This window comes from Bubalus kerabau, chromosome 8 (assembly GCF_029407905.1).
Source record: "Bubalus kerabau isolate K-KA32 ecotype Philippines breed swamp buffalo chromosome 8, PCC_UOA_SB_1v2, whole genome shotgun sequence".
Lineage (NCBI taxonomy): Eukaryota > Metazoa > Chordata > Mammalia > Artiodactyla > Bovidae > Bubalus > Bubalus kerabau.
The window spans coordinates 97,846,738-97,856,444 of record NC_073631.1 but is presented as its reverse complement, the minus strand read 5'-3'; positions in this window follow the sequence as shown (position 1 = coordinate 97,856,444).

Sequence of the window (9,707 nt, the reverse complement as noted above, 5' to 3'; positions counted from 1 at the left end):
TGCCCTCCTCCAGGGGATCTTCCCAACCCAGGGATCAAACTCTGGTCTTTGACACTGTAGGCAGATTCTTTACCATCTGAGCCACCAGGGAAGCCACCAGGAAGACTGTTATGTTAAAGGGACTTAAATAAGATGATATGTCAGGAGGCAGTTTCATTAATCTAGATGATGATGGCTTGGACCAGAGTGATGGTGGAGGAGGTAGTGAGAAGTGATCGGATTCTAATACATTTTAGAGGAAAAACCAATAGACTTTACTAAAGATTGGTTATAGTGAGTGAGAGAATGAGAAGAGTCAGAATGATTCAAAGTGTGTAGGCCTGAGCAGCTGGGAGGTTGGAGTCATCATCAGTTAAGTTGAGGAAGTCTAGAAGTAGGGTCTGAAAAAGGAAATAGCAACCCACTTCAGTACTCTTAATTAAAGAACCCCATAGACATTATGAAATGGCATAAAGATATGACACTGAAAGATGAATTCCCCCAGGTCAGAAAGTGTGGGGAAGAATGGAGGGCAATTACTGATAGTTCAGAAAGAATGAAGCAACTGGGCCAAAGCAGAAACTACACTCAGTTGTAGATATGCCTGGTGCTGAAAGTAAAGTCAGATGCTATAAAGAACAATGTTGCATAGGAACCTGGAATGTCAGATCCATGAATCAAGGTAAATTGGATGTGGTCAAGCAGGAGATGACAAGATTGAACATCAACATCTGAGGAGTCAGTGAACTAAAATGGATGGGAATGGGTAAATTTAACTCAGATGACCTTTATATCTACTACTGTAGGCAAGAATCCCTTAGAAGAAATGGAGTAGCCCTCATAATCAACATGAGTCTGAAGTGCAGTACTTGGGTGCAGTCTCAAAAATGACAGTGAACTTGGTTCATTTCTAAGACGAACCATTCAGTACTAGAGTAATCCAAGTCTGTGCCCCAACCACTGATGCCAAAGAAGCTGAAGTTGACCAGTTCTATGAAGACCTACAAAACCTTCTAGAACTAACACCAAAAAAAAAAAAAGATGTTCTTTTCATCATAGGGGACAGAAATACAAAAGTAGGAAGTCAAAAGATAGCCAGAATAACAGGCAAGTTTGTCCTTGGAGTACAAAATGAAGCAGAGCAAAGGCTAACAGAGTTTTGTCAAGAGAACATGCTATTCATAGAAAACACCCTTTTGCAACAACCCAAGAGACAGCTGTACACATAGATATCATCAGATCATCAATACTGAAATCAGATTGATTATGCTCTTTGCAACCAAAGATAGAGAAGCTCTATACAGTCAATAAAAGCAAGACCCGAAGCTGATTGTGGCTCAGCTCCATATTGCAAAATTCAGAAAAGTTGAAGTAGAGAAAACCGCTAGGCCATTCAGGTAGGACCTAAATCAAATCCCTTATGATTATGCAGTAGAGGTTATGAATAGATTCAAGGGATTAGATCTGGTAGACACTGCCTGAAGAACTAAGGATGGAGTTTCACAACATTGTACAAGAGGCAGTGACCAAAACCATCCCCAAGAAAAAGAAATCCAAGAAGGCAAAGTGCTAGTCTGAGGAGGCCTTACAAATAGCTGAGGAAAGAAGAGAAGCAAAAGGCAAGGGAGAAAGGGAAATATATACCCAACTGAATGCAGAGTTCCAGAGAATAGCAAGGAAAGATAAGAAAGTCTTCTTAAGCAAACAATGCAAAGAAATAGAGGAAAACAATAGAATGAGAAAGATTAGGGAGCTCTTCAAGGAAATTAGACATACCAAGGAAACATTTCATGCAAAGATGGGCACAATTAAGGACAGAAATGGTAAGGACCTAACAGAAGAAGAGATTAAGAAGAGGTGTCAAGAAATCACAGAAGAATTGTACCCCCCCCCAAAAAAAGGTCTTAATGAACCAAATAACCATGATAGTGTGGTCACTCACCCAGATCAGGATTTCCTGGAGTGTGAAGTCAAGTGGGCCTTAGGAACCAGGACTATGAACAAAGCTAGTAGAGGTGACAGAATTCCAGCTGAGCTATTTCAAATTCTAAAAGATGGTGGTGTTAAAGTGCTACACTCAACATGCCAGCAAATTTGGAAACCTCAGGAGTCACCACAGGATGGGAAAAAGTCAGTTTACATTCCAATCCCAAAGAAGGGCAATACCAAAGAATGTTCAAACTACCACACAGTTACACTCATTTCACATGCTAGCAATCTTGTGATTGCTAGCGTAAATCCTTCACAAAATCCAATGCATAAAATCCTTCAAGCTAAGCTTCAAAAGTATTTGAACAGAGAACTTCCAGATGTGCAAGGTGGATATAGAAAAGGCAGAGGAATCAGAGATCAAATTGCCAACATCTGTTGGATCGTAGAGAAAGCAAAGGAATTCCAGAAAAACATCTGCTTCATTGACTACACTAAAGCCTTTGACTGTATGGATCACAACAAAGTGGAAAATTCTTAAAGATATGGGACTACCCAAACACTTTAGTCTCCTGAGAAACCTATACGCAGGTCAAGAAGCAACAGTTAGAACTGGACATGGAACAACTGACTGGTTCAGAATTGGGAAAGGAGTTTGTCAAGGCTGTATATTATCACCATGCTTATTACATCATGCAAAATGCCGGGCTGGATGAATCACCAGCTGGAATCAAGATTGCAGGGAGAAATATCAGTAACCTCAGATATGCAGATGATGCCACTCTAATGGCAGAAAGTGAAGAGAAACTAAAGAGTCTCTTGGTTAAACTGTAAGAGGAGAGGGAAAAGCTGGCTCAAAACTCAACATTCAAAAAACTAAGATCATGGCATCCAGTCCCATCACTTTATGGCAAAAAGAAGGGGAAAAAATGGAAACATTGACAGATTTCTTGGACTCCAAAATCACTGAGGACTGTGACTGCAGCCATGATATTAAATGACGCTTGCTCCCTGGAAGGAAAGCTATGACAAACCTAGACAGTATATTAAAAAACAGAGACGTCCTTTTGCCAACAAAGGTCCATATAGTCAAAGCTGTGGTTTTTCCAGTAATCATGTACAGATGTGAGAATTGGACCATAAAGAAGTCTGAGTGCCAAAGAATTGATGCTTTTGAACTGTTGTGCTGGAGAAGACTCTTGAGAGTCCCTTGGGCAACAAGGAGATTAAACCAGTCAATCCTAAAGGAAATCAACCCTGAATATTCACTGAAAGGACTGATGCTGAAGCTCCAATAATTTGGCCACCTGATGTGAAGACCTGACTCATTGGAAAAGACTCTGAAGCTAGGAAAGATTGAGAGCAGGAAGAGAAGTGGGTAGCAGAGGATGAGGTGGTTAGATAGCATCACCAACTCAGTGGGCATGAATTGGAGCAAACTCCAGGAGACAGTGGAGGACAGAGGAGCCTGGTGTACTATATCCCATGGAGTCACAAAAAGTCAGATGCAAGTTAGCAACTGAACATAACAACAACAAGTTGAGGCATATGTGTAGGGGAAGAACAAGTGTTCAGTTTTGGACAAGTTGAGTTTGAATTGTATGTTATAAAAACAGTGGAAATTGTGCATAGGCAATTAAAGAAGTCTGGAGAAAGGACGTGGGAGAAAGGTCTTGGACTGGAGGTTAAAAACTTAGGAGTTAATAGCATATTTTAAGCTCGTAATCTGAATCAGATCAATGAGAGCGAGTGTACAGGGAGAAGAGAAGAAAGGCTAAGAGTGATTCCTGGGACCTATGTGAAGAACTGAGGGACTTGAGGAGGAACCAGAAAAGGAACTGAGAACGTGTGACCAGTGAGTAGGAAAAAAGTCAACAGCATGATGTTCTAATAAATAGCATGAAGCCTAATGAATAAAGTATCCAGAAATGGAGTGGTCCACTTTATCAGACGATTGTGCTAAGTAGAATGAAGACTGGGGAGCTGGACATTGGCTCTCACCATTCAGCAGTCATTGGTGATCTTGATAAGAGCAGTCATTATAGAGTGGTAGGAGTCAATGCCAGATTGCCATGGATTTAGGCAAGAACAGGAGGAAAGAACCTGGAGACTATGAGTACAGGGCACTACACATTTTTCTGTAACTGGGAGTGAAGAAATGGTGTGGAAGTTGGTAGGGAAAAATGAGCTCAAGAGAACTGATTTTTTTTTAAAGATGGGGGAGGGGGGGACCCAGTCATTTATATACTAATAAAAATGATCCAAGAAGGAATGAAAAATTGTTAATGCAAGACAGAGGTTGGGGAGAATTGCCGGAGTGATATCCTTGAGGAGGCAAGGGCAGCGGGATTTAGTGCACAAGTACAGGGACTGATTTTAGCTAGGAACATGAATATGTCATCTGTGAAGTAGTTGGATATTCAGATCTCTTCCCTAGTAAGGCGTGATCCACATTATAGTGACCCTTTAATTACTCAATTACTGGTACAAAATCCATGATGAGGCATTTGCTTCCCTGATGAATTGTCAGGTTGCACAGCAAAGGAAAAGGATCCACCAAGAGTTACGAGGTGTTAAATTCTTAGTTTCAAATCATACATACCTTTTCACTTAGATTGCTAATATCTCATAATTTTTTTATCTCAGCACCATTTTTAAGGCTGACGGGGGCATCCTGATCTCCTCTATAACTAGAATGACTGAGATAGATGAGGTCTTCTAGTCCATTTTTGTGACATGTTGGCCATTAGCTATTATTGGGTTAGCCAAGAAGTTCACTCAGGCTTTTCAATAAGATGGTACGGAAAAACCTGAATGAACTTTTTGGCCAACCAAATATATTAATGTTTTTGCAATAGGGAATCTTGCGTTATTGTCCAGGAGGCCCTGAACATGTATTCAATCCCATTCAGAGGACCACCGTGATTGTGCTCAGCATCTGGCCTATCCTGATGTAGTTCCTATGGGAAAGAGGTATTGTTCTGGAGTCCTAGAAAATATTAATAGACCTACATTCCCATCTTCACAGGTATTTGCATAGCTAATACAAAACACTTTTCTCAGACAACCAGCAGCTTAATGGATTTGGAGTCATAGACAATGTCACAGTGGTATTCTCCTGTTATATAAGATTTTCCCTAGCCCCTCACTGTGGTGTTTCAGGTCTAGGATTAAAGAGTCTTAGGATCCACTCTTAAAACTTAGGTAGAGATATAAGGCACTTTGTTGAGTAGGGAATGGTATGTCACCTTCCTTATATTGCCTAGAATATCAAATTCAGTTTAATAAGAACCAAAAGTTGCTTTTCTCCAGGGCTTTAATAGGAACTGGTGGTGGCAATATGTATGTCTAGAAGTTCAGAGACTCTTTTTCAAGACTCCACATTCTGCTAGAGTTCTTGGAGGCACATCATCCAACAAGGAAGCCTCAAGAAAAAGTAACAGTCACTCCAATTAGAGTAACAGAGACCTCAAGGCCAGAATGACTGTCCTCTCCTGTGTACTGATTTGAACCCCTCCTGCTTCTTGGGTTTTCCATTCAAGAGAGCCCTGGGGTAAAAGACTAATAGGTGACTCTGTACATAAATTGGAATAAGATGCAAGTCACTAGACAAGTTGACAAGACACTGAGTCTCCTTGGAAAAAGACACCTTCGGGGGAAAATATGTGACAACAGACTTTTAATGCTCAGAAGTCAGGCACTGACATTCTAGACCTTGTTGTTGTTTAGTCACTAAGTCAGTTCTGACTCTTGGCAGCCCCCATGGACCACAGCACGCCAGGCTTCCCTGTCCTTCACTATCTCCCGGAGTTTGCTCAAACTCATGTTCATTGATGCCATCAGCCATCTCATCCTCTGTCTCCCCCTTCTCTTCCTGCCCTCCATCTTTCCCAACATCAGGATCTTTTCCAATGAGTCAGCTCTTGACATCCAGTGGCTGGCCAAAGTATTGAATCTTCAACTTCAGGATCAGTCCTTCCAATGAATATTTGGACTGATTTCCTTTAGGATGACCTGGTTGCATCTCCTGGCAGTCCAAGGGACTCTCAAGAGTCTTCTCCAGCACAACAGTTCAAAAGCATCAGTTCTTTGGCACTGTGCCTTCTTTACATCCAACTCTTATATCTGTACAGAACTACTGGAAAAATCATAGCTTTGACTATATGGACCTTTGTTGGCAAAGTGACGTCTCTGCTTTTTACACACTGTCTAGGTTTGTCATAGCTTTTCTTCCAGGGAGCAAGCTTCTTTTAATTTAAAGTCACTCTCGACAATGCTTTTGGAGCCCAAGAAAATAAAATCTGCTACTGTTTCCATTTTGTCTCCTATTTGCTGTGAAGTGATGGGACCAGATGCTATGATCTTAGTTTTTTGAATGTTGAGTTTTAAGCCAGGTTTTACACTCTTCTCTTTCACCTTCATCAAGAGGCCCTTTAGTTCCTCTTCACTGAGGTTGTTATTTCTCCCAACAATCCTGATTCCAGCTTGTGAGTCATCCAGCCCAGCATTTTACATGATGTACACTACACATAAGTTAAATAAGCAGAGTGATAATATACAGCCTTGTTATACTCCTTTCCCAATTTTGAACTAGTCCATTTTTCCATGTCTGGTTCTAACTGTTGCTTCTTCACCTGCATACAGATTTCTCAGAAGGAAAAAGTAAGGTGGTCTGGTGTTCCCATCTCTTTAAGAATTTTCCAGTTTGTTGTGATCCATGCAGTCAAAGGTTTTAGCATAGTCAATGAAGAAGCTGCTGCTGCTACTAAGTCGCTTCAGTCATGTCCGACTCTGTGCGACCCTCTGGACTGCAGTCTGCCAGGCTCCTCTGTCCATGGGATTCTCTAGGCAAGAGTACTAGTGGGTTTCCATGCCCTCCTCCAGGGGATCTTCTGACCTAGGGATCGAACCCAGGTTTCCTGCATTGCAGGCAGATTCTTTATTGCTGAGGCACGAGGGAAGCCCCCAGTGAACCTGAAGTAGATGTTTTTCTGGAATTCCATTGCTTTCTCTATGATTCAACGGATGTTGGCAATTTGGTCTTTGGTTCCTTTGCCTTTTCTAAATCCAACCCGTACGTCTCAAAGTTCTCAGCTCACATACTGTTGAAGCCTAGCTTGAAGGATTTTGAACATTACCTTACTAGCATGTGAAATTAGTGCAATTCTGTGGTAGTTTGAACATCCTTTGGCATTGCCCTTCTTTGGGATTAGAATGAAAACTGACCTTTTCCAATCCTGTGACCACTGCTGAGGTTTTCCGAATTTGCTGACATGTTGATTACAGCACTTTAATAGCTGTAATCATCTTTCACGATTTGAAATAGCTCAGCTGGAATTCTGTCACCTCCACTAGCTTTGTTTGCAGTAATGCTTCCTAAGGCCCACTTGAGTTCACACTCCAAGAAATCCCACTCTGGGTGAGTGACCACACCATCATGGTTATCCAGGTCATTAAAACCTTATTTGTATAATTCTTCTGTGTATGCTTGCCACCTTCTCTTAATCTCTTCTGCTTCTGTTATGTCCATACTGTTTCTGTCCTTTATAGTGCCCATCTTTGCATGAAATATTCCCTTGGTATCTCTAATTATTTTGAAAAGATCTCTAGTCTTTCCCATTCTATTGTTTTCCTCTATTTCTTTGCATTGCTCATTTAAGAAGGCTCTCTTATCTCTCTTTGCTATTCTTTGGAACTCTGAATTCAGTTGGTTATGTCTTTCCCTTTCTCCTTTGCCTTTTGCTTCTCTTCTTTCTCAGCTGTTTCTCAGACAATCATTGTGCCTTCTTGCATTTCTTTTTCCTTAAGATGGCTTTGGAGCTTGGATATGTTCATATATCTCTAAATGGACTCTAGATAAGGACATCATTGATGAAATCCTATCAAAAAATTCATAGGGATAAGTGAACACTAAGAAAATGGTATTGCCACACCACAGAGTAAAACCAGTCAAGAGAATTAATGGAACCATAGTTAAATATGCTGAGAGTGTGTCACTGAATATCACAAGTGAAGGGAATGCTGCTGGCTGGAGTGGATAGAGATCTAAAGTAAAGCATGGTCTGTATCAATGGCAACAAATAATTGTGGTAGATGTTATATCTGAGTCAAGCTAAAGACCTATGCAACAATTCTATGACTCGTCTGTGGCCAGTCTTTTAAGAGTCTATATGAGAGAATCTGGAGAAGGCAATGGCACCCCACCCCAGTACTCTTGCCTGGAAAATCCCATGGACAGAGGAACCTGGTGTGCTGCGGTCCGTGGGGTCGCTATGAGTCCGGCACGACTGAGCGACTTCACTTTCACTTTTCACTTTCCTGCATTGGAAAAGGAAATGGCAACCCACTCCAGTGTTCTTGCCTGGAGAATCCCAGGGACGGGGGAGCCTGGTGGGCTTCCATCTATGGGGTCGCACAGAGTCGGACACGACTGAAGTGACTTAGCAGCAGCAGCTGCTGCTGCTAACATTATCGGATATGTTTCTTAAGTTTCTTAATCATACCTTGCATATATGTTTGCAAATTTTTTTAGCTCTTTTATGTTTTATTTTTAATTGAGATATGGTTGCTTTACAAGCAGTGTTAGTTTCTGCTGTACAATAAAGTGAATCAGCTATGTATATACATTTTACATTGACATAATTTTAGACAAAGAAGTTGCAGTAACAATACATAAAATTGTCATATACCCTTCACTGCTGCTGCTGCTAAGTCACTTCAGTTGTGTCCGACTCTGTGCAACCCCATAGACGGCAGCCCACTAGGCTCCTCTGTCCCTGAGATTCTCCAGGCAAGAACACTGGAGTGGGTTGCCATTTCCTTCTCCAATGCATAAAAGTGAAAAGTGAAAGGGAAGTCGCTCAGTCGTGCCCAACTCTTAGTGACCCCATGGACTGCAGCCTACCAGGCTCCTCTGTCAATGGGATTTTCCAGGCAAGAGTACTGGAGTGGGGTGCCATACCCTTCACATTGATTATTTAAATGTTAACTTTTAACCACATTTGCTTCATTCATCTCTCTTTCTGTGTGTGCATGTTATATATATATATATATATAGAGAGAGAGAGAGAGAGAGTTTATACACACATACATTTTTCCTGATTATTTGATAGTAATCAAATGTAAAATCAAACAGAGACAAGTTATGCCAATAACCTCTAAACCATCAGTATCCCCAAGTATAATGGGAAATCCTCAAAATTAAATAAAAGGATAATAATGGTAGCAGAACCCTTATCAAGGAATTTCCATCAGATCAGAATAGACTTATCCAGTAGTTGAACACCCTCAGACATTTGTAAATACTCTGGGGACAGGCTGTGAAGGGTCCTGTGTGACAGATACCCAGCCATGATCCTACTTATGGGGCTGAGACTCTAAATCAGTAAACCAAAGAAATATTAGAGGGCTCAGAGAGGGACCTGAGAAAGTCACCTTTGAGCTAGATCATGGACAGTCAGGCAAATGATGCTTCAGTTCCAACAATCTGGTTGCTGGAATTCCATCTCATTTAGGGTGAAACATATCATTGTGGAGAAGTCAGTTCCAGGTGTCCAGTTTAAACGTTTAGTATAGAAGACAGAGAAATCAGTCATTTCTGCCAGGACATAAACAACCTCCCCAACAGTGGAACCACTCAGGAAAGAAGAGAAATTACCTTCTGTTTCCGTTCAGGTGCTTATTTAAGCAGGATAATATGTTGGGACTTGGTGAAATAATTTTTTCCCAGCATAGCACATCACCTTGAGAATTGGCATAAAACAGCTCCAGATGCTAAAATGCCTTCCTGGGTTGTTTTC